This window comes from Nymphaea colorata, chromosome 8, assembly GCF_008831285.2.
Source record: "Nymphaea colorata isolate Beijing-Zhang1983 chromosome 8, ASM883128v2, whole genome shotgun sequence".
NCBI classification, from domain to species: Eukaryota; Viridiplantae; Streptophyta; class Magnoliopsida; order Nymphaeales; family Nymphaeaceae; genus Nymphaea; species Nymphaea colorata.
In genome coordinates this window covers 16,970,210-16,976,939 of record NC_045145.1, presented here as the reverse complement: position 1 = coordinate 16,976,939, position 6,730 = coordinate 16,970,210, and positions in this window count along the sequence as shown.

The following is a 6,730-nucleotide window of genomic DNA, read 5'->3' as shown; positions in this document are numbered from 1 at the left end:
TAGATGAAAGTTTCCATACTTGCATATCCTTTTCGAAAGAACTATCGCAGTTTATTTGGTTACATAGGAAAAAAAAAATCTGGGGCCAACCCTGAGAAGCTTGACCGACACAATATACACATCCGATTACAACCCACCCCTGAGATGAAACAAGAGAAGCAAAATAATGCTACCCAATATCCTGGTGACCAAGCAATTGGATTGCTATAAATTACATACTAAAAATTGCAGACTAAGCTAACCCCCAGACCATGCTGCAGAGTTGATTTAAATATGTTTTGCAATGAGGAGACCCTAATTATGAAGAGGGAGAAAGGGCAGAAGGAGTAACAGAGGGTTGCCTAAGCCATGAAGTTCAAGCGTCTTATTGATGTTTTTGCACGGTTGGGTAGACAATCATACATACTGCAAGTTAGACTGCTAATAAAAACAACTCTTTCTTGCCGTTCTTATTAAAAAAGCATTGTACATAAGTGTCTTGATGCACCAAAAGCAGGCACTATATAATGTGAGATGAGAGAATGGATGAGAGATTCGACTTTCTGCTCACCCAGAACCAAGGAATATGTTAATAACTTAATTGGGTATAGGTCAAAAAGATGCAAAAAGTTGATCAGTTCAACCTAAAGTCATTGAATAAAATGAAATTGCAGAGACGCATTTTGTTGATTGTGAGTCGGCGGTAGTCGTATTGTGATGATGCCTCTTTACATGTTACTGCGTATTAATGATGGACAGCAGGCGAGAAGGTGAATGAGATATTCAATGCATACATAATGATCATTGTGGTCACGCTAGCCGACGACTTTGTCGATGATCATCTATAATGGGAATCACCAACTATAATAAAAAGAATCCACCAACATATGGACCTTTATCGGCACATGGATGGCACCCACCGTCGAGCACCAAATTCCAAAGTAAAGTTGCAAATTTTGAATAAATTTGATTTTATTGGTTGGCAATTCATACAAGTTACGGACCTCTATCACATTTTTCTTGGTTTACGGCCTTTTTTTGGGTTGCAGATGGACGCCCATTGCTGCTGCGTGGAAGTATTACAACAACAGTGGTATCAGAGTAGCAACGACCTTGGTTCTGCAGAAGAACCACAAAATAAAAAGTGAACGTCTCGACAAAGAGGACAGTTCACCTCATGCTTAGAACTCCTCAAAATATCATCAATCGTTATGGAAACTTATATTATTTTTAAGAACTCAGATCAGTAAGCTACATAGCCGTTTCTCCTTCTTTCAGTGTGCTCATCAAAACACTTCGAGAAGTTTTTTCTTCTAAGTTGACTATGATAAAGATTTTGTGCCTCAATAGAATGAGGCTAAACCTTACTGGAATTAGAAGCAAGTGAGCTTTTTCTGCTTTCTGAACAGTTGCTGCTTTAATGAAGGCGAGGCATAAATATGAAAGTGAACTCATTTTGTGGGATTATATGTGGGCTCGTCCGGTTTCTGCATGTCAACTCATTGTCTTCATTTTCATATTTATGCCTCGCCTTCACTAAAATAACAACTATCCAGATAATTTTTAATTTATGTAATTCTATTCCCACTCTTAAAACTTTTTTGGTTAAGGCAACGTTTACCCCCCCTTCTTAGAGAGAGAAAGAATGGAAGGAAGAAAGAAGATGCACACTTGCTTCTAAGAGAAAAGTTTAGCCTCGTTCTGTTGATTCAAATTAACTTCATGTTTGCTTCATCTCATGCAAATTTGTATTCCATGACCGTAGAGATATGGATGTGATTCTACCTCTTAGGGGCCCTGCGGCTTTTATTTTACATGTAACACCAACCTCATGCAGTCATGCCATGAGGAAGTGCGAGAAGGTAAAGGATTTGTTGGTGCATTCCTGTCATGATAAAATTATGGCTGAGATGCCCAAAAAGCAATGGAGGAAGGAGCTCTAGACCTTGCGACCAAGAATGATAGTTATGGAGAGAGAATGAAGTTAGGAGATTGGTGTTACAAGTAAAAGAAAAGCCTCTGAGTCCTATAAGGCACAAACATTTCCATGTCTCTACGATTCTACCGTCGTGCAATCGAAAGCTGCAGGAGAAGAAGCAAAAAAATGAAGTTTGAATCAGCACATTCATGATCAGTTAACTGCAGGACTTCATTTTCTGAACTGAAACCTGATGTCCACCGAGTGATCTAGTGCTTGAATTCTATCAATAGCCCGGACAGTGTTGATAGAGAGTGTCCATCTTAGTAGGACCTTCTGAATATACATTGGAAAAAGCCCCTAGATACATGTGTGCCACTACTCCATACGGGAAAAAAGGAAGATCAGAACGAATCTTAGAACTAAAGCATGAGGTTTCTTTATTTGAAAGTCTGACTTGCTTCCATGCAAAACATGAAAAAGCAGTCCCGCTTTTGCAGTAAAATCTGTATTTTCTCATAAAGGGCGAAGCAGGCACACGTTCACCTCCATTACCACAGGAAAAGATCTGTATCTCCTACACATGACCATCCACCACCACCGCCCAGCATATCTAGTTATGTTGCCTTTCTCATGAAAGGCCTTTCTAAGTTCTTTGTTTTTCCCACGCTGCAGGCTCTACTAGATTGTGCAAACTGCAGCTGGAACAGCCATTACAAATCAATTGGAGATAGGATCCAAGAAAACCAATGACAGGCATGGCGCCTTTCCTTAAGAGGAGGTATGGCCTCCGGGGTTCAAGTGGGTCAACTTGGCTGGATACTAATCTGTATATGTATGATACACTTTCCAGTGTTGATTTACAATAAGATCCAGATGGATATACGAATTGAATTTGGAATAAGTTGTTGGACATGGATTAGTATTTCTCTGTCACTCCATTTGGATAGTGTGACGGATGTTTGAGTCAAGAACTGCATCAGGCATGGCTTTTTCATAGATTTGGATGTTTTAAGTCTAAAAATATTTGGCCATTTCATTCAACTCTAACGGAGCGGCATGTAGAAGTAAATCCGGCATTGCTGTTTTTTTTTTTTTTATTTGGCCATTCCAATTTTTTAGAATTTTTTTTTTCTAAAATGTCTTTCGATAAACCGGTGGTTCGGCGAGTTGGTGGTTTGGCCATACCGGAGCATTTTATTTTGGAAGAAGACCACTTTTATACCATATCAAGTTTCAAATATATCTGAAGTTATGAATCTCACTTTTCTGACCCTACTTCAAATGGGATCGAGTTTTCCTGAAAACACTAATAAAGGTTTACTTTTACGATCTTGGCTGAGATCATGGAAACAACGATACCGACTTTTTTCTTCTTTCAAGAAGATAGTTGCTTAGACTTGAGAGCACAATGTTGGAGTCGCTGTTTTGGCAATATTAGGCAAAAGGGAGGAGGAAACTTTGGTGTAAAGCTCATCCACCGTCACAGGTAGAACGACGGAACATGTAACTAGAAATTTGAGGCTCATCTTTACAATTATGGGCAAAAGGCAACGCGTTTGATAACTTCAAATTTTAGATTTAAGGCCGTATAAAAAGGTGTATTTTGAAATGTCTTCAATTTAAATAAACTGAAGAGCTCAGGAACAAGGATTTTTTCCATTCTTCCCTATACTTGCATTTCCTTTTTAAAAGCGCGACAATAATTTATTTTGTTACATGGAAAGGAAAAATCTATGGATCAAGCTGAGAAGCTTTGACCGACACAAATATACACAACCAATTGCAACTCACCCCTGAGGTGAGACGAGAGAAGCAAAATGCGCTGCGCTGTGTAAATGTAGGATAAAATCAGTTAGTTCATTTCATTAACTCAAATCTTGTGAAAAGGGAAACCAGGATTGCCTACAATTACTGCTGACCACTATAGCCATATTTTTATTCCAAACTAAGATGCAAAAAATATTAGAAGTATTTCCTACCTTTGATTTGGTGAAGGAAATACCTACGGCTACATAAGAAAGGAGATTGTTACTTGTAGAAAGCAGATGGGGATGATCAATTAACATAACACCGTTACTTCTTGTTCTCTTGCTTCTTCTTTGGCTATTACATCCACCACTTCTCTCTCTCTCTCTTTCTCTCTCTCTTTCTCCTTTCTTCTTTAGTGTCCTTTTGCCTGGGCTTCCCTTGTTAGTAGCCTTACAAACTCACCTTCCATTCGTCTTTTTTTCCTCTTTTGTCATTCCCCCAACTTGGCTGTTTCATGGGGTCGTGTTTGGAGGTTGCGGCTCATTTGAGCTTGGTGGCGCATTTGGAAGAAGCGCAACAACAGGGTCTTCAGGGACACCTTCTCTTCGCCGGAGTCTGTAGCTCGTCTTGTGCAGGGGGATGTTCATTTTGCCATTCAGCTGCGGCGTCGTCCTCTTTCTACGGGTAGGTGATGTTGTCGTTCTGTCTTTCTACTCTCTTTCCACCTCTCTTATTTTGTTTTTTTCTATACGTTGTTTTGTATATTTTCTCTTTTGCTTTTGTCTTGCGGTTTGTTACTGTATCTAGGGAACCTCTTGTCCCTAATTTTTGTATCTAGAGAACTTTTTGTCCTCAAAATTTGATGTACTTTCTCATTTTATCGGCTCTCTTTCTCTCTCTCTCTCCCCTTCCACCCTTTTCTTGTTTGCTGGCCTTCTTTGTGGTTGAACATTGCTGCTGCGTAGAAGTGGTATTACAACAACAGTGGTTTGAAAGTAGCTACGACCGTCGGTTCCTGCAAAAGAACCACAATATAAAGAGTGAAGTCTCAACAAAGAGGACGGTACATCTCATGCTTACAACTACTCAAATATCATTATGCCAACTTATATTATTTTTGAAATCATGTTTAACAGCGTGCATTTGAACTCAAATCAATAAGCTGCATGGCCGTTTTCTCCTTCTTTCGACTTTGTACCTCAACAGAATGAGGCTAAACCTTACTGTAATGAGAAGCAAGTGAGCTTCTTCTTTCTCCTTCTTCCTCTCCCTTTATCTCTCTAAGAAAGGGGGATAAACGTTGTGCTGGAAAAAAAGAAAGTTTAAAAAGTGATGGGTAAGAGTTAAATAAATTTAAATTTATCTGAATAGTTGCTACTTTAATGAAGGCGTGGTATAAATATGAAACTGAACTCAATTATGGACTCACATGTGCTCTCGTCTGTTTTTTTTTTTTTTTCACTTTCATATTTACACCTCGCCTTCATTAAGATAACAATTATTCAGATAATTTTTAATTTATTTAATTCTATTCGGACTTTTAAACTCTTTTGGTTAAGGCAACGTTTATCCCCCTTTCTTGGAAAGAGAAAGAAGATGCTCACTTGCTTCTCAGAGCAATGTTTAGCTTCGTTCTGTTGATTCAAACTTCATGTTTGCTTCATCTCAGGCAACATTGGAGTGTTGGTACGTTCTTCTCATGATAAAATTATGAGAGAGATGCCCAATGCGCAAAGAAGGAAGAAGTTTTAGATCTCGTGGCCAATAATGATAGTTCTGACGAGAGTGAAGGTGTATGTAATTGAAGGAGAAAACCATCGTCTAGAAAGCAAAAGCGCTATGCCTTGATGCGTCTCCACTGTTGGTATAAATTCTTTTGGATGGGTCTTCTCCTTCAATTGCATTCACTGTCATTCCCTCATCAGAACCATCTTTCTTGGTCACAGGGTTTAGAGCTCCTTCTTCCTTCGCTCATTGGGCATCTCCCTCATATTTTTATCATAAAATGAATGTACCATCAAATCCTTTATCTTGTCACACCACGATTCAAGGCATGAGCTTGGTGCTACATGTAAAACAAAAGCTTCAGGGCCCCAGAAGGCACAATCGTGTCCATATCTCTACTGCCGTGGAATCCAAAGCTGCAGGAGATGAAGCAAAGATGAAGTTTGAATCAGCACATTCATGAGTTAATTGGTGGACTTCATTTTCTGAATGGAAACCAGATGTCCATGTCTTTTGTGCCTGAACTTGCAGCTTCGGCAACAAAATTTGTTAGTTCACTAAGGGATCTAAATGCTTGAATTCTACCAATAGCCTGGACAGTGTTGATAGAGATTGTTTAAATGGTTCCATCAACATTCAATGGCTTCTCTGGTGCAGCAACTGGGGGTTCCATGGTGAACTTCTGTAGGATTGCACCTTCATCAAGGACGGACGTCTCGAGTAGGACAACAAATTGGATAACATGCTTGACCTTCTTCAGCTTTTCACAGTGTGTTCCTCTTAGTAGGACCTTGTAAATTTATATTGGAAAAAGTCCCTAGATACATGTGCCATCCATACGGAAAAAAAACAAAGATCAGAATGAATCTTAGTACTAAAAGCTTGAGGTCTCTTTATTTGAAAGTGCGACTTCCTTTCATGCAAAACATGAAAAAGCAGCACCACTTTTGCCGCTTGCGTTAAAATCTGTATTTGTACCTCCTGCACAGGACCATCCATACTTGAGATTTCCCTCTCCTCCCACAGCCAAGCATATCTTGTTATGTAACCTTTCTCACGAAAGGTCGTTCTCAACTATCTAAAGAAACAAAAGGCCTTTCTTTTCCCACACTACAGGCTCTACTGGATTGCGCAACTGGAATAGAACGATTGGAGGTCGGATCCTAGAAAACCAGTGGCAGACATTGGCGCCTTTTCATAGCTGGAGTATGTCCTTCTGAAATTTGTGAGTCTCTAGTAGGGGTTCATGATGCACTTTTCAATGTAAGTTCCCAATAAGATCCAAATGGATATTATAAAGTGAATTTTGGGTAGTTTTGATTATTATACTAAGTCGTTTATAGCTCGCGCTACCAA